The 21,760-nt window shown below is 39.9% G+C and overlaps 1 pseudogene; it reads right to left on the bottom strand.

The window, feature by feature from the left end:
• Positions 1–12,904: 12,904 nt before the first annotated feature.
• LOC123815550 overlaps positions 12,905–21,760 on the bottom strand; it is a 50,552-nt pseudogene continuing 41,696 nt past the window's right edge.

Here is a 21,760-nt window from a genome sequence, read left to right as displayed (position 1 = left end):
TTGGGTCTTTCTTTGGTGTGTTACTTCCCTCCCGCTGGTTGACTGAGGGTCCCTCTGTCCACCACCTTTTGTATTTTGTTGTTCTGGTGTGAGCAGGTTGTGTTGACACTGGCCCTTCCTTGTGTACAAGGTTTTGAGGATTCTTTCTTGCTCTTGTTCCATTGTTTGTTCTGGGTATTTTCTGAACTATTTAGTTGTATTTCCAGATAGGTCCTGGATTGAGGTTAGTGTGGCTTCCACTCCCTCCTTCACCTTCTTGTGTTATCTGTTGGTGGTTCATTTGTTGTTCGGTTTCCTCTTCCAGTGGGTATCCTGGTGTTCATAGCTTCCAGCTACTCTTCTTTATGATCAGTTAGAGGGAGAAGGCAAAATGATTTAAGACAGCAAGAGAGTATTCTATTATATTTACAGTAGTAGCCCATAGATTAGAAATAAACAATCCCTTGGCTATGTATAGTGTTCACTGTGATATTCCACCCAACTAGCCACTTTTTAGAAAGGGTGGAAAGAAAATAAGACTCTTGTTGGGGAGGGAAGGATTGTGAGTTGGATCTAGAAAGCAGTGAGCTTGTGAAAGTTAGATTCTGAGATAAGGTGAGAGTAAAGGATAGAAAATATTTGTAGTGTGTGAGTAAATAGAGTTAGCCACAGCAGAAAGAGAGTTTAGGAAACTGTGAAGTGAGCTAAAATCTTGGAGGGGTGCTGTGTAGTATTTACAATTGTATGGAACAGCTATTATTTACAACAATAATATGACAGAATCTATATGATCTGGATAACAAGAATAGGGTGTATAGGACCTTGAGTAGTGTGGTAATGGAACACAAGTGAAGTGAAAGACATTAAATTAGGAATACACTATGAATGAGAGAACAGGGGAAACCTGTTAAATGATACAATTTAACCAGCCAAACAAAGAAGACTAAACAGAAAGAAAAGGAATACAAAAATAGTAATAAAATAGAAGATGTAAGAATAATGAAAAAATAATAATACAAATATGCAATAACTTGCAGGTTCTCTGTAATAGCAAAGTGAAATTTGTCTCACTGTCTCAGCTGTTGGGATGCCCCCTCTTTGGGTCCAACTCTGGTCTTTTCACAGTTTTAGGGTTTTTTTTTCCTCACTTGTGGGAATTAGATAAAAAAAGAATGAATGAAGGAAGAAGAGATCAAATGGGAAAGAATGGAAGAAGGAATAAAACAAGAAAGAAGGAAAGAGAGGAAAAGGAGTTGAAAGATAAAAAAGTAAATAAAAATGAAAAAAAAAACCCTTAAAAAAAAGCCTCTTGCTTGTTTCAAACTGGCCAAACCAGTTTTGCTGGTCCTCCTGGCTTCAGCAGGCTGAGGGGAGATTGCTTTTACTTTTCTCTCTTCCTGATCTGCACTCAGTCAGCCTCCAGCCCAGCTCCCCCAGCAATCTCTGGTCCCTCAGGTTCCACAGGTTTGGGTGAGCACTTTCCCTGGGGCTATGAGTGGTGCCTCTCCCTGGGGCTTTGGGTTTGGGCGTGGGGCGTTCTGCAGAGTGCACTCTCCCTGGCTTGTGGGCATGCACGCTCCACAGGGCCACCTCCAGTTCCTCAAGTTTGGGCATACACTCTTCCCAGGGCTATGGTACTTTGTGCAGGGCCTTCTGCACCACCTCGGGAGTCAGCTCTACTGGGTGGGGAGGAGGGTGGGGTCGGGTGGCTGTTGCAAGAGAATTCCCCAAACAGCTGCCAAGTGTCTCTTTTTTCACTTTTTGTTTTTGAGAAATTCCTCCTGCTCAAGCCTGCCTTTCCATACAGAGGCCTGGCCTCTAGCACAGCCCCATTCTCTAACCACACTGGGGACTATCTGCATCAGGGTGTGTCACAGCCCAACTCTCAACTCTCCCCAGCTAGTGTCCACAGCCTCTGTGGGTACTCACAGCCCCTGTGTGTTTGCCACTTAGTCCTTATTCCCCTCTCTGTGACTTTAAGCAAACAGGTCTCTCCCCATGCTGCTCAATCCTTGTTTGACAGGGGAGGGAACAGTTGACCCAGCTCTCTCCCAAAAACCCTGTGGCAGACCCAGCAGGCGCCAGGCCTGGGGCTGTAGCCGCCCTGGTCCCTGAACTGGTCCCAGGGACCTTATTGTCCTGAAGTACTCTCTTTACTGTCTGATTTTTCAATGTCCTCTACAATTTTTGATCTCCTATCCTCATATATGCTGGGGTTCTGTTGGCTGTTTGCTCTGTTCCTCCGTAGACTGGCTAGGTTTTTCTCCCATGTGTAGGGGAAGTGGAAACTGCTCCCTCCTACCTTGCTGCCATCTTCAGTCTCTGTTATATATTTTATATACTGCATTCTAACAATAATCTATAGAAAAGAAAATGTTATTAAGAAAATCATAAGGAAAATAAAATACATTTACAGTACTGTATGTGTTTACTAAAAAAAAAAATCAACCTGTAAGTGGTCCCATGCAGCTCAAACCTGTGTTGTTCAAGAGTCAGCTGTATTCTGCCCACAATTAATTGTCTCTACACCCTTGTTGAAGATGACTGCAAAGGTTTACTTCTGGACTCTAAATTCTGTCTCATTCATCTATTTATCTATCCTTATAGCACAATTACAGAGTCGTAACTACTATTATGTAGTCACCTGGGAAATTGGAAAGTTTGAGTCTTTCAATCTTGTTCTTTTTCAAGATTGTTTAGCTATTATGCTTGTTTTGCACTGTGATAAGAATTTTAGGATAAGCTTGACAGTTTCTGCAAAAACAGAGACTGGGATTTTGACAGCGACTGTGTTGATTCTATAGATCAATTTGGGAATATTGCCATATTAGCAATTTTAAATATTCTCATCCATGAACATGATCCATTTGTTTTTGGATTGTCTTGAATTTCTGAATTTTTAAACACAGTTCCTTTACTTCTTTGAACATATTTATATAACGCCTATGAAATCTTTGTCTGCTAGGTTCATACGTCTGGTCCTAAAAAGGCCCTTTCTGTTGCCTGCTCTCTGTTCCTGTGTACAGGTGATGCTTCCCTGATTTAATGCATGTCTCATTTCTTTTTTGGTTGAAGACTGGACACTTTATGTACCTCATTTTTCAGACTATAAGACATAATTTTTGACCACATTTATTCTTCAAAAATTTTTCCCCTATTTTTCTCCTCTAAAACCTAGGTGCGTCTTATGGTGCAGACCCCAGATGTGCCTAGGCTTTAGAGGAGGAAAATAGGGGGAAAATTTTTGGAGCAAAAAATGCAGTCAAAAGGTGCCGTCTTATAGTCCGAAAAATAGGATAACATATGGCAAGTCTGGACACCGGCCCCTCCCCCCACATGCTTGTTGATGTCTGCCTGTTGGCTTGTGCATTTCTATAGTCTCCTGGATGGACTAGTTCCTGGCTGTGGGCAGCCTGTGATGTTGCTCCCCAGAGGATGCAGTCTGGGATATGGAACAGTATCTCTGACCACCAGGAATGACTGTGGTCTGAGGCTGCTCTCTTTGACTCTCTGATCTCCTTTTGAGCCTCTAGCTGGTTTGCTCTTGGTGTCATATCCAGGTTTTAGCCTCTGTCAATTGCCTGCTGATTTCTTTGTTGTTTTCTATGACACACTGGGATATAACGTACTTTACCCTCTCATCCAGTTAAAATTTATTCTCTTTGCAGGGACAGATATCACCAATCTCTGAGGTTTGCCCCTACTCAGGAGGGCTCTTTTTAGTTCCTCTTGTCCTGCTTCTCTCTGTTAATCTTCCAGAGGGGTCTGTGTTTTGCTTGTTGCTACTGATATCCTGGTTAGCAGCCTCCTTTTAATTGCTCACCTTCAGGATGCCCATTGTTTTCAACAAGAACATTAAGTGTAAACTTCTGAATGTTCTTTTATAATGAACTAACATTAGTGCCTGTAGGGAGAGCTGGGAGCCTGTTGTTCTTACAATCTACTTTTCCCCTGGGAGAAACCTCTGTGTTCCTGTACTGGGGCTGGGGTTGAGGACTGTGGCCTGCTTCTGCTGGAGTGATACCTTCTCTTAGCAGGGCATTTGGTGGGGATGGTAGCCTTAGTCTTTTCCCTGTGGAATTTCTGTTGTATATGTGGGCGACCCTATGTTCTTTTGGAAGAAGTTGCCTGGCATAGAATTTCTGCAACATAGAGCTGGCCATGGGGATGATGAGAGATCCTGGTGGCCTGCACCTTCTACCAAAACCACAACTATAGACTGGGAGCTGGGAGAGGGAGCCTGCCTTCCTTGCTGTATCCACCCAGAGTGAGGCTTCTGTCTTGAGGAGCTTCGGGTCATGGCTCAAATGACACACTTGCTCTCGTTCTTACTGAAATTTTGTAATTTTTCTTGAATACATATTTTTCTATTTGCTGTGTGAATTTAGGACAATTTTCAAAGATTTGAAATTGGATAAGAATATATATATATTTACTTCCAGCTAAATAATTGTTTCACTGAGTAGATTTTCCACCAAACTCCTCATACTTATTTCAGAATTCTGATTCTCCTTTTCTTTTTTCTTGAGGCACTGAAATTTGAGGGTTTTTATGAAGTGTCTGGGGCCAGGGAGAGCAACATGTACCTCTTAGCAGAAGGGAAGATAGGGCAGGTGGTTGCTGAGGAGGAGGGTCTTGACTAGAGGGAAAAAGGATCCAACAGGGGGAAGAGGCAAAGGACACAGACTGCCTGTTTGTGATGTCATTGGGAATCTTTGTGTCCTCTTTGGCTGGCGTGCTAGAGATCATCAATGCCTATTCCAGGCAGTAGAAAATTAAATGTACAAAACTGACACTGTGTGACAAAGTAGTTACTTTACTTTCATTTCAGTAGTACTCAAATGGACTTTGCTCCTTTAAGACTATATATAATCTTAGAATGATTCTTGGAAAAAATTAAGCCTTCTAATGTAAAGCATTAAGTGTGTTGGAATGAAATCCCATTAAATATCACTACCCTATGAATTATAGGTAGGATAGGTAGTAAACTGAGGTTGGGAGAAGGAGGGAGACATGTCTCACCCATTCACTCAGCAGTCTTGAGCTTGGTCTAGTAAGATTGCCTGGTGTTTTAAACATCACAACCAAGGAGGAGGGGAGTCCTTGAGACTCTGTGCTGGGAAAGGGAGCCTCTATAGCAGCTTCACTAACAAGAAAAAGAGCCTTTACTAGCTGAGAAACTAAAACCTTTATAGCTGTACATTATTCCCAAGGTTTAGAAGGGAAGAGTGAGGGGGAACCTAAAAGCTGATTTAGGAATGTAACCCCTGAACCCTAAGAATCAGCACACTCAGATTAGCCGAGTGCCCACTTGTAGCCTCAGCTCAAGTGTATAGAATAAACTTACTAACAAACTTACTAACAGCTTTATTTCCTCTATACGTGGGGCATTTAAGACTAGCTGGGTGCTGGCTTGCAACTTTGTGTTCATATGTGTTTCATAAATAAGCTTGTTATCTCATTTCCACTATACCTGTTGCCTCTTGCTTGAGTCCTCTTTCAAGCAAGGGAAGAACCAAAGAACAAGCTTGTGGTAGGGGGCCTGACTCAGGTCTCTCTCAGGTAACAGAATCATAATCTATTTTGAGTGTACCCAAAAAAACTATGCCTAGAAACAAAGAATAGAAATTATGTTTTCTAACTCAAATATGTTTCAGTTCCATGAATGGGCATTTCCTGCTTTACTGCACATGTGTTCCCTTGATAATGTTTGAAAAACTTGACCAACTTAAATTTTCAGGACTGACTGGGCTAAGGTTACCACTCTGAAACTCAGATAAGAATGAAAAGTGTTTTTCTTTTCATTCATACAGATGGCCAGCAGGTATATGAAAACATAGTTGGCTGGCAGGTACATGAAAAGGTGCTCAACATTAACTAATCATCAGGGAAATCCAAATCAAAACCACAATATGTTATCACTTAACATCTGTTACAATGGCTATTATTAAAAAAACTAGAAATGTGTTGGAGAGGACATAAAGAAAAGGGAACCCTTTGTGCACTGCTGATAAGATTGTAAACTGGTGCAAACACTATGGAAAACAGTATGTAAGTTCCTCAAAAAATTAAAAATAGAACTACCATAATCTAGCAATTCCACTTCTGGGTATTTATCTGAAGAAAACAAAAACACTAACTGAAAAAGATATATGCATCCCTATGTTCATTGCAGTATTATTTACAATAGGCAAAATGTGGAAGTAATCTTAATGTCCATTCACAGACGAATGGATAAATAAGATTTGATATATATACACAGAATATTATTCATTCATAGAAAAGAATGAAATCTTGCCATTTGTGACAATATGGATGGACCTTGAGGGCATGATGCTAAATGAAATAAGTCAGATTGAAAAAGATAAATACCATATGATATCACTTATGTGGAATGTAAAAACACACACACACACACACACACACACACACACACACCAAGTTCATAGGTACAGAGAACAGATTGGTGTTTGCCAGAGACAAGGGGCTGGGAAATAGGTTGAATGGGTAAACTGTTTTTTTTTTAGTTTGAACAAGTCGTATTTATTTTTAAAATTAAAAAAAGTTTTCAAAATAATGTCTTTTGTAATTATTAACAATTTTCTGTAAAATTTGACTGGCAAATAGAGGTAGAAGAAAGGAGTAATTAACCAAAGTTATCTACACTCTTTGACCTTTGAGCCTATGGGCCCTGAAGGCCCTGGTCCCTCCTCTTCAAGTCGGGGCTCTTTGATTTGAGTGAAAGACAAAACTGATTATAGGAAAGTCTGGGGGCCATTAGATAGGTAGAGATAAATGGGAACAAAATTTGCAAATAGAACTGAGTCCATAAAGAACTCTGGTTTTCCAAAGATGATATGTATCTAATAAAAACCTTACTAAAGAGAGTAAAATATAAAAATCACCACAAATCACACCCTTAGAGGCAGCTGTTCTTAAACATGTCTTGGTGTGGTTTTAGTTATCTGTCTCCATATGGAGACATGTAAATATAAGTGTGGTTATATGTTTTGTCACCTGATTACTATATTAGAAAGCATGTTGTGGGAATATTCTTATTCCACCTCCTTTTTGTCTGCATACACAGTATTGTCTTGAATATATGAACCATGAGTTACAACCCTGATGATACAGTTAATTGCCTCCAGGGTTTCACTGTTGTGAACAACCTAGCCACAAATACCTCTGCCTCTACATCTATGATCCTTGATGGATCTTTTGGAATGAATTCCCGAAAGTGAACTCAGAGAGTCAGAGGAGATGCTTGTAGCTAAACTGCACTTGGGACCTAGTACTCTGTACAAGGTCAGAGGGGCTCAAGTCAGGACCACACTCTACTTGACCAACAGTGAGCTGTATAGCCAGAGAATGGGTGCCTGAAGCTTCCTGTGTGCATGTGCGACCTGGCTGGCCAGGCCCTGGTGCTGACCTCAGCTTATGAGGTGGCCCCTCCTGCTGCCTGTGGTAATGAATTCTAAGCTCTATCCATGCTTCTGTCCCAGGCAGTGTGAGGTGGTGAAAGAAACCTCATTTGTGTTTCTAACTTGTATCTTTTTAACTGGAGAGCCTGAATCTCATTGTGAAATGCCTATTTATCACCTTGTCCAATATTTTCACCAGATACTGATTTTCTCTATTCATTTAAAAAATTTTATTGGTCTATAAACCTTATTCCTATCCATATTCATTAATTATGTTGTAAACATTTTCTCTAATTTGCCCTTTGTTTTTAACTATCCACATTTTATTTGTTTATTTATTTATGCCAAAAATAAGATTTCAATTTTTTATGTAGAAAAATCACCTATGGTTTCTACCTTTAATGCCTTTGTTATCCTTAAACATATAAAAATGCTCACAACTTTTTACATTTAAATCTTTATAATATATTTGGAATTTATTTAGTCATAAGCAATGAGATAGGAATTCAGTTTCCCCAAATTGTTCATTGGTTTATTCAACAGTCCATCTTCTTTTTTAAAAAAATATATATTTTATTGATTATGCTATTACAGTTGTCCCATTTTTTTCTTCCCTTTATTCCTCCTCTGCCCTGTATTCCCCCTCCCACCAGCATCTCCCCGACCTTAGTTCATGTCCATGGGTCATACGTATAAGTTATTTGGCTTCTCCTTTTCCTATACTATTCTTAACCTCTCCCTGTCTATTTTATACCTACCATTTATGCTTATAGTTCCTGTACCCTTTCTCCCCTTCTCCCCTTCCCCTTCCCCACTGATAACCCCTGATGCGATCTCTATTTCTGTGAATCTGTTCCTGTTCTAGTTGTTTGCTTAGTTTTTGTTTTCAATTTTTTAAGTTTGATTGTTGATAGTTGTAAGTTTGTTATTCGTATTTTTGATCATCATCTTTTTCTTAGATAAGTCCCTTTAACATTTCATATAATATGGGCTTGGTGATGATATAATCCTTTAACTTGACCTTATCTGGGAAGCACTTCATCTTCCCTTCCATTCTAAATGAAAGCTTTGCTGGATAGAGTGATCTTGGATGTAGGTCCTTGCCTTTCATGACTTGGAATACTTTTTTCCAGCCCCTTTTTGCCTGTAAGGTCTCTTTTGAGAAATCAGCTGACAGTCTGATGGGAACTCCTTTGTAGGTTACTGTCTCCTTACCTCTTGCTGCTTCTAGGATTCTCTCTTTCATTTTTACCTTGACCAGTGTAATTATGATGTGCCTTGGTGTGTTTCTTCTTGGGTCCAACCTCTTTGGGACTCTCTGAGTTTCCTGGACTTCCTGGAAGTCTATTTCCTTTGCCAGATTAGGGAAGTTCTCCTTTATTATGTTTTCAAATAAGTTTTCAATGTTTTGCTCTTCTTCTTCTCCTTCTGGCACTCCTGTGTTTCAAATGTTGGAACATTTAAAGTTGTCCCAGAGTTTCCTAAGCCTCTCCTCATTTTTTTTAATTCTTGTTTTTTCATTCTGTTCTGGTTGAATGTTTATTTCTTTCTTCTGGTCTGAATCATTGATTTGAGTCCTAGTTTCCTTCCCTTCACTGTTAGTACCCTGTTCATTTTCCTTTTTTTCACTTTTCATAGCCTTCACTCTTTCCTCTATTTTGTGACCATACTCAACCATTTCTGTGAGCATCCTTATTGCCAGTGTTTTGAACTCTGCATCTGATTGATCAGCTATCTCTTCATCACTTAGTTGTATTTTTTCTGGAGTTTTGATCTGTTCTTCCATTTGTGCCTCTTTTTTTTTTGTCTTGGCACACTTGTTATGTAGTAAGGTGTGCAGCCTTAGGTATTTGCCAGGGTGGGGCAACCCACTTGGCTGCAGCACTGTGATGCTGCATGTGGGGGAGGGGTCTGAGAGAGAATGATGCCTCTTGCTCAGCTCTCTCCCAACTTTCATTTACTTCCTCCATTACCCACAAGTAAATTGAGCCCCTCTGGTGTTGATTCTGAGGTGGGTGGGTTTGTGTATGTTCTAGGACTCTGTGGGTCTCTCCAATGAGCTCTGCTGTGAGGCTGGGAGTTTCTCCCACCACCTCAACTCCCACAGATTTTTTTCAGTCAGTGGTTTTGAGGCTTTATTTCCCCGTGCTGAAACTGTGGGTTGTGCTGTCTGTCTTGCTCCCCAGTTCCTCCCAGTTTATTTGCACGCAAAGGTGGGACTGCCTGCTCCACCAGCTGCCACCTTGCCCACCTGGGTGCACCAACACTGCCTTGCTATGAGTCTACTCCACCTCAGCTGCCGATCTGAACCCCCCCTGTTGGCCTGGACGAGTGTTTCTTCTTTAACTCCTTGGGTGTCAGACTTCCATACAGTTCGATTTCTCGCAGTTCTGGTTATTTTTTGTTTAAAAGTTTTTTTTTGTTGTTATCCTTCTTTTGGTTGTGCAAAGAGGCAAAGTATATGTACCTACACCTCCATCTTAACAGTTCATCTTCTCACTTTGGTCATTAAACTTTATTAGATACTGAATTGCATAAATACTTGGGTCCATTTCTGGCCTTTCCATTCTATTTTACTCATGTGCTTATTATGTTAGTATATTACTGCTTTAATTGCTGTGAGTTTGTAATTTTGCATCATCGTAATCTTTTTTCAGGATTTGAAAAACATTTCTTGGATGTTTTTGAACCCCTCCCCCAACATACTAGGATTTTTACTTTTATTTTCCATAGACTGAGAAAATGCATATGTATGTGGATTCTTAGATCATAGATGCTTTGACTCAGTTTTGAGGAGATAAAGAAGGAAAACAGAGGGAAATTATCCTCCACTTAATCGCTATTAAGCAGAAAAGTAGGTACAATGATAGCCCACAATTCTCCAATAGTGATGTATGTTGAGTTAAATTTTTGATGTTTCTGGTGATCTGCGGTAGGGTGAGTAGCTAAAATACAAGTGTAGATTACCCTACACTTTATTGTTTTCTTTTAAAGAAATAAATTACAAAAATTTTATTTTTCAAGTCGAAGGCAAAAAAAAAATCCCAGGTTGGAATCATCTATTGGGAACTACTATGTAGAAACATATGAACACCTATTATTAATGAAGTATTATCACAATTTATTTCAGAATCAAACTAGTTTAGTAGATGACTGACTGACTGACACACATAAAATAGGCAAATGTGACAAGGTTCAGATTTTACTTATAATTTACTTGAATTAGATCAATCTCTTCAGTTTAGCTTAGTTCTCCTAAACTATGGATTATTTTATGTCCTTGGCCTGGGGGTCAGAAGAAATCAATAAAGAAAAAAGAGCTGTGAGTGAAGATGCATTATGATGTTGTCCCAAATGCAGGAGTTATTTTCTCCTTGGAAAGGAAGACCCCAAGGCCCCCATTGCACTTTTACTTGAGGCAGTTGTCCTAAAGGGCTGACATTTCCCAATTAATCTGAGGCCATAATGAAACAAGCAACAAAATAGTATTTGGAATTTTGGTTTCTCACCCTTATTATCAAGACTCACTGCCTCCCATCATCAGTATTTATTGAGCATTTACAGTGTATTAGGCACAATAGAACATACAAGAAAACATTGTCCCTGCTCCTGAGGAGCTTACATTCTAAAAGAAAACAAATACACCTCTTTTTAAATGGTATTTTTGTTTGGTGTTTTTGCAAGGTACTGAGGAAATAGTCTGTAGGGTGAGCTTTGGGTATAACTTAGCCCCATTATTTAAAGAAGAAAAGAAGAAGGAGGATTTCAAAGCAGCCAATGACAGACCTTTCGGGACGGTACAGTTTTACAGGGAGGTAACAAGAGGTAACAAAACCTCATCAACTAAGGAGATTTGAGGGAAGGAAATAGCTTTTGGGATGCAAGCAAAGGAAGTAGAGTATCCTTAGACATTGAGTGGAGCCAGAAAGATCATGCGTTTTTTTCCCCCAAGTATATGGCCACCAAGAAGGAATGGTTTCAGCCAAGACAAAAGGCTAAAAAAGATAATCCTGTGCACCTGACAAATAGAAAGGCAGGTTATAAGAGTATCAAGAAATTCTTAGAAACAAAAGTGATTTGGAAGCACAGAATTTACAGTTAACACAACCCAATGTCACGGTGGGCCAAGAACATTGTGACTTCTGAATTTAGAAAAAGCCATGTACTAAAATTTTAAATGGAATAAACACATTACCCTTTAAAAAAAATCAACCCTACATCTTAAAAACAAACCCCAAAACTATCTTTTATTCCAGGGGGCTGGGTGGGGGAGGAGCATGGGATGTGGTTGGGAACAGTAGTTCTGGTAGTAGTATTTTGTTGTTAGGATAAACTTTGTATTTGCACTTGGTAAAAGCCCAGTAGCTGCCAAGAGAGAATAAGGAATAAATTTCCAAAAATGTACAATTTCCTTGAGAGAAGTTTTAGAACAAAAAGACTAGTTTACATGCAAAGCTGTAGAGAAGTAGTTCAAGAGTCCATTCATAAAACTTTTATTCCACTTACATGACCTTAATACACGTGTTCTTAACAATTATGCTTAGATTGTTCATGAAAATTTCGTAAGACATTAACAAAGCTAGCCATCATCTCAAGTTATTTCCCTGTTAACTGTTTTTACAGCACATGCATATTAGGCAAGTATAAAAAAACAAACCCCCAAACAAACAAACAAACAAACAAAAAAACCCAAAAAGCAAAAAAAAAAAAAACCCTAAGAAAGTTAAATTCACGGGGTTTTGTTTGTTTTACTGCTATACTTGATATACATACAGTAATGAATATCAAGCAATTAATTTTAATGCATCTTGTACATTTGTTCTTCAGTTGCCCAAAACATTTAAATACAAATAAAATGAGTGTAGCAAAAATAATGAAAGCAAACAGCAGATAACTTTACAAATAATGGAATGTGAACCATTTCTGCCCTTGTCCAGAGCAAGTTGGGTCACAACTAAAGGAACACTTCTGCAACTGTAGTTAAAGGTGTGCACACTGAGACTGAATATTCCACAGATACACACATGGTTCAACATGTATTATCCATCCATGGGGCAGCCATTTCTACAAGGGCCCTCTAAGTGCTCCAAAACTTTAAGTACTCACAACAACTACACCTGTGACTGGAACCAGTGATCCCTTTTATTCCCCACTAAGACAAACCAATGTAGGCAGTTTCCTTTGCTTAGACGTGGAAGCAATTTTAGCACTGGCTCTTGTGAAGCCACAATGTATCAAAAGTACTACACCAAACATAACTTGTATAAAAATTCCACATCCCCATATTGGCCACCCCAAGATGAAAACATAACTCCCTAAATATAGACTGGCTCTACTCCCCTAATATTAAACATAAAAATCACATGGGAAATATAGAAATTCAAATAGAAATAACATAAACCTGTCATAAATCGTAAACAAAAAACTATTTGTGGGACAGCATGGGTGACAAATGGTCTACTGTGTAAATTTTAAAATGAGGCAGACAAAAGTTTGAAGGCCAATTAATTTTCTCCTCCTCCTGCTTCAGCTTCATCTCCTTGGGTATCCGATATCCACAATGTCAACTTGTCTCTCAGTAATTGCATTATTAGTGTGCTTTGTATGACTCTTTACTTAATGTATTAAGTTCAGCAATGGCTTCATCAAAAGCTGTCTTTGCAAGAGAGCAGGCTTTCTCTGGGGAGTTCAGAATCTCATAATAGAACACAGAGAAGTTAAGGGCCAAACCCAATCTGATAGGATGTGTTGGCTGTATTTCCTTTTTGCTAATTTCAAAAGCTTCTTGGTGTGCTTGTTGTGAATGATCCACAACCCCTTTCCTGTCATCCCCAGCAGCAACCTCGGCCAAGTAACAGTAGTTGGTCCCCTTTCATTTTCAAATGGAAGACCGTGCTCTCTGGTTGTGAAGTGCTGGGGATCAAGCACTTCTCCAAGAGAGACAGGACATCATTGCAGATCACCTCTCAGCTCGGTCTCAATCTTCTCTCTATATTCTGGAGCCATCTGCTGTTTTTTCTCAGCACCTTCTGTCTTTTGCTCAATACTTGAGATGAAAGACAGCAGAGATGGCCTCCAAGGAGACCTATGGGCTCCTACAACATTTTTATAAGCAACTGAGAGAAGATCCCCCTCATTATTGGATAATTTGGCTCCTTGCTCAGTTGCAGACTTCATGCAGGCTGCCATGTCATCATATTGCTCAGCTTGCTTGGCCAGGTTGACCTTCTGTACCAGCTCCTCTCTATCTGTGACTGGATGCTCTGTGTCCCAAGTGGGTGGCAGCAGAACAATCAAGGCTCAGTAGTCTCTGGGTGGCAAGGCTGAGACTCTGTCCCTCGATCTTACTGCTCACAGGTCACTTTATTGTTTTTTTACAAATGTAGTTGAACACATAATTTTTAAATAAATTGATTAGATTATAATTAATAATATAGAATATATTCACATGAATTTCCTTTATAATTCAGAGGCGATGGTTGTTGTTGATTTTTTTTTGAGTGACTGATTTAACTAATGTTTCCCCCTTTCAGTATTTGTTTGGCATGAGCAACCTTTCACTTAAATAAAACAGATGCTCAGACTATATAGGACCTCAGTACTTACAGGCTTCTACTCTTTATTTCTCCTGCAGTTAAGAGGAATACAGCTCACAAGGCAACATATTAAACATTTCCATATTAGAAAACGTAAATTTTAGAATGTGGCTGGGACCCTTCAAGATCTGGAAGAGACAGTGACTGTGGTCACAGCCAGAGGATAGGCAGCTTGAAGTAGCAGGAAACAGGAGCATCAGTGTCCAGTTCTTGCCACATGGTGGGAAGGCAGCTCCTGCTGGGAGCTCTCAGCAAGGGAAAGCATCAGCATCCAACCTCACTACCTGGGAGATGTGGCTTAGGGCATCTCAAGCCCATCCTTCATTCTGTGTCCTTCCTCTTTGTCAGAGGCTGCAAACACCCTAAGCAACTGGGGCATTGAATAACTCATCATCAGTAAGCCAATGATGGTCCCATTAAGACTGGACAGTCCTCTTCTGTCCACCTGATCTCAGCATCCTCATAGTCACAGTGGGTCTCACAGGAGACTCAGGAGACCCTGACTGGGTGTGCTGTCTGAGAAGGTCAGGAAGGGGAGGGGAGAAGGGAGGCAGCCAGCCATTGAGCTCAGGTGCATGACAGGTATGCACCTTCAGATTCACAGATGTACCTGGGAAAGAGGCCAGCCAGCCCTCCATTCTCCAGGGACTGGAGCCTCCATGCTCACTGAGTTATGGGGATCCTCTGAGCCACAAAGAACATCCTTGAGCCCCAGGCTGTGTAAGCCTCTTGCTCTCTGCACAAACCCCACCAACCACCTGGAACCCACAGAGGCCATGGTCTGAACAAAACTGACTCATGAAATGACCCTGTAAATCTGAGAGTGTTTTGTCTTCTCAGGACAAGGTTTTTAACAGGACTTTTAATATGTTTTTTCATTTGACACATTTTAATAAAACATAATAATTGGAGACATTGTCCACAGAGATCAGGGATTAGCAGCCGTGGGCCATGTCTGTCTTGTATGTGCCCTTCCATGTTCTTTGTCCAGAGTAGTTTTCACATTTTTAAAGGGTTCTTAAAAACACACAAAACTGAAACACTTTGCTGCAGATAGTCTATGTGGCCCACAGAATCTGAATTTTTGCTATCTAACTCTATAGAACAAGTGTGCTGACCTCTGATATAGCTGGTTTGAATTATTCAAGAAGCTTCTCAAGTATGAGTGTTATGGTCCCTTAATGAGTACGTGGATTCCTTACACTCTGAGTCAGTGCAGCATTGGAGGTGATGCATTAATTTAATAGATGGAAATAAGGTTCTACTTTGAAAAGCATATTCAAGTCACAGTCTCATCTGCCTTTGAGCCTAATGTGACTCCTCTGTCCACAGCCTGCCATCCCTTGCCTACTTCTCTGTGGCCCTTTCTGGGACAGGGTCCACCCACCCTGCCTGGCAGTCCTCAGAAGCCAGGCATTATATCTTGGGTTATATTAAATCTTATTTTAAATATGAGAAAGAAACTTGTTGGTTAGTTTAATCTTTTGGAAATCTTGAATGAAGATGCTGATTTAAATATGCATTAAAGGATTAAAAATGTCTCATTGCTCATAGATAACAAATTTGACTCAGATAAATATATTAATGAGTGGAAATCTGTTCTTTATTTTTAATAATTTTATTTGCGGGTGGTTTTAGATTTACAGACAGTTGCATAGATGGCACAGATAGGGGCTATGTATGCTTCCCACAGCTTCCCCTGATGTGAGTGTCTGTGAGTGTGGAGCAGTCACAAACTGAACAACTTTTGCTAGTACAATGCTGTGAACTAAACTGCGGTCTTTATTCAGACTTCACCAGCTTTTTCACCAACGTCTGGTTTCTGTGTCAGCATCCAGTCCAGAATCCCATGCTGTGCTCAGCTCAGGGTCCTTCCATGTTTAAAATTCACTACCGACCACATCACATTCACACAGGCTTTTAGAGAAAGAAGACTGGACCTTCTGCTTTCAAAGATTCCTTTGAGATCTATTTTTTATTCTGTAACATGAAAACCACATAACAGAAAGAGATAAAAAATTCTTCAGCTTATGTTCAAGTGCTTTTAAGGATCTTTGGATAGATGCCCATACTGACAGAAGGAAACCCTTACTAATTTTTTTTAGAGACTCAAAACTCTCATAATTAGAAAATTCTTCTTAAGTTACAAATAAATCCCTTCTGTGAAAGTCTACTTCAGCAGTAATGACAAAGAATTTATTATTGTAATTATTGAAAATATGGTCACTGGTTGTTTGATTTAACTTGCCCTGAGAACCAGGGCCCTGGCAGCTTGGTGGCCATCAGAGAGGACAGACGAAGTCGAGAACAGCAGGCAGGCACTTTGGGGATGTGGCAGAGGAGAAAGGTGGTCACCTCAGAGCAGGCTTTACCAGGGTGCCGCTTCTCCTCACCTGTGATTATGGGGAGACCTGGAGGCTGGGGGTTCATGGGACAGCAATTCCACTGAGAACAGCTTTGCAGGGGAAGAAAGCATTGGCTTTTTTTGTTGCAGATGCCTGGAAGTCAAAGTTGGGAGCACAGAAATCTAAAACTTACCAACCCCTCTCTATCCCCTCAAAAAAACCTCTCAGAAAAAGTGTCAGTTATACCACAGGAATGCATTAGTTTCCTCCTGCCAACTGAGCTTTCTCATGAGCATGAGATTTTGTATTTCAAATCATTTCCCTTTTTAAAACAGTGGGGGAAACTGGATTTAAAGAAACTGTTCTAATGTTTCCAGACAATATCCTCCTGTCAATGACCTTTGGAAGAGAGTTGAATTCACTCATCCTCCATCAGGAAGTCAAAGCTGCTTCCAGATACACAGCCCACCTCTGCCTCCAGCCACTCTTGCTCTCAGGAGCCCAGCCCTGGCTTAATGGATATCCCTTTCCTGTGGGGATGGGGACAGCCCAACCCACCACGAGCTGGCTTGTGTTGAGGGATTTGTGCTTGCACTTGCGAGAGTATGGCAGGAGCACCTCTGAGCTCGATACAGTGTTGGGCACTCTGCATCCTGGTGTGTGAGCCTGTGCCCACAGGGAGCATATGGGGCCCCATGGGAAACAGCTGGGAAACAGCTCTGCTGGGGTGAGGGGACCTGTTTGCTTTATCCACAAAGGCAGAGGGACATCTACCCATTCTTTTCCTAGGGAGCTCCATCTGAGATCAGAGCAATCCTAGAACTTCTGTTCCATTTTTGAAAATCTCCAGTTCTTACAAAGTTCTTTCCTATGTTGATCAACACTTGCACTTCCTAAGACTTCTCTCCTTTGGTGTGAAGGCTGCTTTCTGGAGGTAGGATTTAACCCTCCTTTGTCATAGCAGTCTAGTTTGGAGACCACAGTCACCAGCGTAGAGCTAAGTCAAGAGCATAGGCTCTGAATTGCTCTGGCTAGACTTCCAGCACTGTATTGAATAGAGTGGGCATCCTTGTCTCGTTCCTGATGTTAGGAAGAAGCTTTTAGTTTTTCACTGTTGATTATGATGTTAGCCATCAGCTTTTCATTTTTAAAAAAGATGACATCCCTTTATTCATTTTTAGAGAGAGGGGAAGGGAAGGAGAAAGAGATAAACATCAATGTGTGGTTGCCTCTTGCACATACCCTACTGGGGCCCTTGCCCCCAACCCAGGCATGTGCCTTAACTAGGAATTGAACCAGTGATGGGTTGGTTCATAGGCCCACACTCAGTCCACTGAGCTACACCAGCCAGGGCGAAGCTGTGGGCTTTTCATATATGGCCTGTGTTAAGTTGAGGTCACTTCCTTCTATTTATTTCTAGCTTGTATGTATGTGTGTGTTTATCATGAAAGGATGTTAAATTTTGTCAAATTATTTTTCTGCATTTTTAAAAGATGATCATTTGATTTTTTTCTTCATTTTGTTAATATGGTATATCACTTTTCTTGATTTGCATATATTGAACCATCCTTGCATTTATGGATAAATCCCAGGCAATCGTGGTGTCTAATCTTTTTAATGTACTCTTGAATTCAGTTTTCTAGTATTTTGTTGAGAATTTTAGTATCAATAATCATTAGGTATATTGGTCTGTAGTTTTCTTTTCTCATTGTGTTATTTCCTGGTTTTGGTTTAAAGGTAATGCTGGTCTTATAAAATGAGTTAGAAAATATTCCCTTCTCTTCAATTTTTTGGATTTTTGGAAAAATTTGAGAAGAATAGGTATTAATTCTTCTTTAAATACTTGGTAGAATTCACCAGTGAAGCCATCTGGTCTTAGGCTTCTTTGGGGGGACGTTTTTAACTACCTGTTCAGTGCCTTTACTCATTATTGGTCTGTTCAGATTTTCCATTTCTTCATAATTCAATCTCTATAGAATCATATATATAGTTCTAGGAATTTATTCATTTCTTCTGGATTATCCAATGTGTTGGCCTATAATTGTCTAGAGTAGTTTCTTATAATTTCTTTCATTTCTGCCACATGAGTTGTAATGTATCCTCTTTTATTTCTCATTTCATTTATTTTAGTCTCATCTCTTTTTTCTCAGTCTAGCTAAAGGTCTGTTAGTTTTGTTGATTTTTTCCCAACAAAAACAGCCTTAGTTTTGTTAAGTTGTTCATTTATTCTATTTCATTTGTTTCTGTTCTTATTATTTCCTTTCTTATTCTAACTTTGGGCTTAGTTTGTTCTTTTTTTTAGTGCCAATCAGAGCACCCTATGTGCTTAAGCCTGGTGACTGGGCAAATGGTGAGCATGTAACTCAGGGCTCAACTAGATGCTCCCTTGAGATCTGACATAGGAATCATGAAAAAGGGAGGGCCTCTCTTCCGGTTGGATTGTGTTCTCCAAGAATATAGCCCTAGCGCTTCCAGAGCCATGTTTCTTGGCTCACAGAGAAAGCCTGTCTGAAGTAGGAGGGAATGAGGCCAACAAATAAGAAGAAAGAGAGAAGCATGTACCTGTAGCTGGGGGAATGGAGCAAGAAAGAGAAAACCATTCATACATCATTTAACCTCTGGATTCTCTCTCTCTCTCTCTCTCCCCCTCTCCATCCTTCCATCCCTTCCTTCCTCCCTTCCTCCCCTCTCCCTCCCTTGCTCACTTCTTTTTGTCTTTAGCCATTTTGAGTTAGGCTTAGATCTCTAGTAATTAAAAGTATACTGAACAATGTGCAATGGTATTTTGTTATTTTGAAAACTAAAAGAGATAGCTTGTGTAAGATCCCTGAGATCAATGAATATGTTTATTTTATTTATACCTCTCTAGATTCTAGTTCCTTTTTTTCAAGCATACATAACAACTTCTACATTTTGTTTTACTCAAGACAGGGAACTTTCCCCTCTTTTCATTTCACTTAGACCATCTACCACCACAGCCCTTTGTTTATAAAGATACTAAATATATATATATGAAAGCACTTTGATATATCCTTTACACACAGTATCTAATTCTTAAAATAATTTTATTTTAATTATTCTTCAAGTACAATTTTATATCTTTTACTCCCATACCAGCCCACCCACCCAGCTCTCCCCAACTTCCTCCCATTTCCACCCACCCCTAGTTTTTGTTCATGTGTCATTTATACTTGTTCCTATAAACCCTTCCCCTGAAATTCCCCTGAAATTCCCTCCCCTTTCCCCTCTGAACACTGTCGGCCAGTATCTAATTTTTTTTTTATCAAGATAGCCTGTGAAGTGGGACCTATTATTATCTCCATTTTGCAGATGAAGACCCTGAAGAAAAGGAGGTGAAGTAACATAGGCTGGAAGTTGTAGAATCAGGATTGAACTCAGATCTCTGCTCTTAAAACCCTCACTCCCAGTTTTGTTCTTTAATGTTCATGACACCTGAGCATGTGTGTATAACAACCAGTGAACAGTTTTGGGGATTATGTGTTCAATTACTTCATGACACCAATAATGTCTTTTTGAAGTTTAAAACACAAACTAACCACTTGGTATTAGTTCAACAAATAACAATGTTATTGTACTATAGGCAAAATGAGAACAGGGAGGTGTCACCAGTGGTGACAGCTTGAGTCCTCTGTGAGCTAAGCACTCACACAGGCTGCCACTCTCATCTTGGGAAAGACACAGGGTCCAGAGCATACCAGGCACCAGGGCTTGGTGACTTCCTTCATCTGGACAAAGTAACCAGAAATTGTCCTTGAAGTCCAGGGTGCATGTTGGGGTAGTATCAGAGGAGATGGGTGGAGGAGAGGTTATTATCATTCTTCTTATGGGATCAAAGAAGAAACATCAAAGTGAGAATGATGCTCACATTTATATTTCACATTCCACAGCTCTTTTCACTTAGCTGTTCAAAAATGTGCCTGGGAACTCGATTTTCTTGTATATTTGTCAAGTTTGGGAGTGTTATTTGAAAGCATGTTATTTCTTTGTGAAATGAGTAACTTCAGCCTTGGAAAAGGTTCTGGGTGTTGCTCACAAGGGATGTCATTATTAGTAGGTAGTTGACTGATTGAACTATGGTAATCTAGCCAGCAAGGTTAATTAATATGACATCTGGCATCTACACAACTTACCATCAAGCTTTCTTAGGTTGGTTTTGATAAATTCAAGATCTTCTTTCTTTTTTTCCTTTTCTTCTTCTCTCCCTTCTTCCCTCCCTCTCTCCCTCCCTCCCTTTCTCTGTCTCTCTCTCTCTCTCCCATCCGTATGTATGTATATATGTATGTATGTATTTGTTTATTTATCTGTCTTTCTTAACTGAGGGGTAAGTGATTTTTTTCTATTTATTTATAATTGAGGTGTAATTGAAACAATCTTTTTATTTTTAAAGGAAAGTGACCCAAGTCAGATACTTCTTAGCCAATATTTTTATTTACAGTTGAGGTCAAGAGCAGCTGAACTTGAATATGAAGTTGGCATACTTCTTTATCTTCAAAACACTCTGTATTCTTCTCTATAGCACATCTTGTGGACATGAGAAGTGGGAACCTCATGTGGAGAAATAGCGCTCCTGCAGAGGTTTAAACAAACAACTTTACAAGATCTCAGTTTTTTAGTAGAAAAGTTAAATATGCTATGTAATCAAACCAATGAAAAGTCATCATTACCATTCTCTGCCCACTCTCCTTGGTCAGCACGTGTGCCTCTGTATATGTGTATACATGTATGTGTGTGCACACATTTATTCACGTGATTGCACAAGCATGTGTGTATAAACATGTGTTTACATGTGTGGACATGTGTGGACACATATGTGGGCCATGTCTACTGTGCATCAGGCAGTTCTAACCCCTGGGGATACAGGACTAGCAAGATCTCTTCAGAAACTGACACTACAGTGGGCAGGTAGACAATCAACACATAAGCTTATAAATATACAATTTAATTTCAGGTAGAATTAGTACTATGAGGAAGTATAGGCAGTGGGAAGAAAGAGATAGTGTGGCAGGGTGGTGTCTCTGAAGTAGACATCTGGGGTGTGAGTGGATGAGGAGATTCCTGCATTAACGGTCTGCAGGAAGATGTGGGCAAGAGTAATCTAAAGAGAGGGGGTAAGAAGTGCAAAGGACCTGGTGTGTTCAAGCCAGGGTGTTTGGGTGAGTGATGGGAAGTGAATGTGTAGAGGAGATAGGCTAGATCAGGGCAGCTTCATAAGTTACAGTAAATACTTTGATTTTGTAGTATGGCCAAGAAGAAGCCATAGGAAGATTTTAATAAGGGGAGGGATTTCATTTGGCTTTTTAAAAAAAATATTAAACAGAGGAAAGTATGGCAGTGTAAAATCTCAATTTCACTGGGTTGACCTTGATCTATTTAAAAAATTAAGGCCTCATTTGCATAC

This window comes from Phyllostomus hastatus, unplaced genomic scaffold (assembly GCF_019186645.2).
Source record: "Phyllostomus hastatus isolate PE091 unplaced genomic scaffold, TTU_PhHast_1.1 phas_contig_195, whole genome shotgun sequence".
Classification (NCBI taxonomy): domain Eukaryota; kingdom Metazoa; phylum Chordata; class Mammalia; order Chiroptera; family Phyllostomidae; genus Phyllostomus; species Phyllostomus hastatus.
Note: the sequence above shows the minus strand (reverse complement) of the source record. Positions and strands in the feature narration are given on the sequence as shown.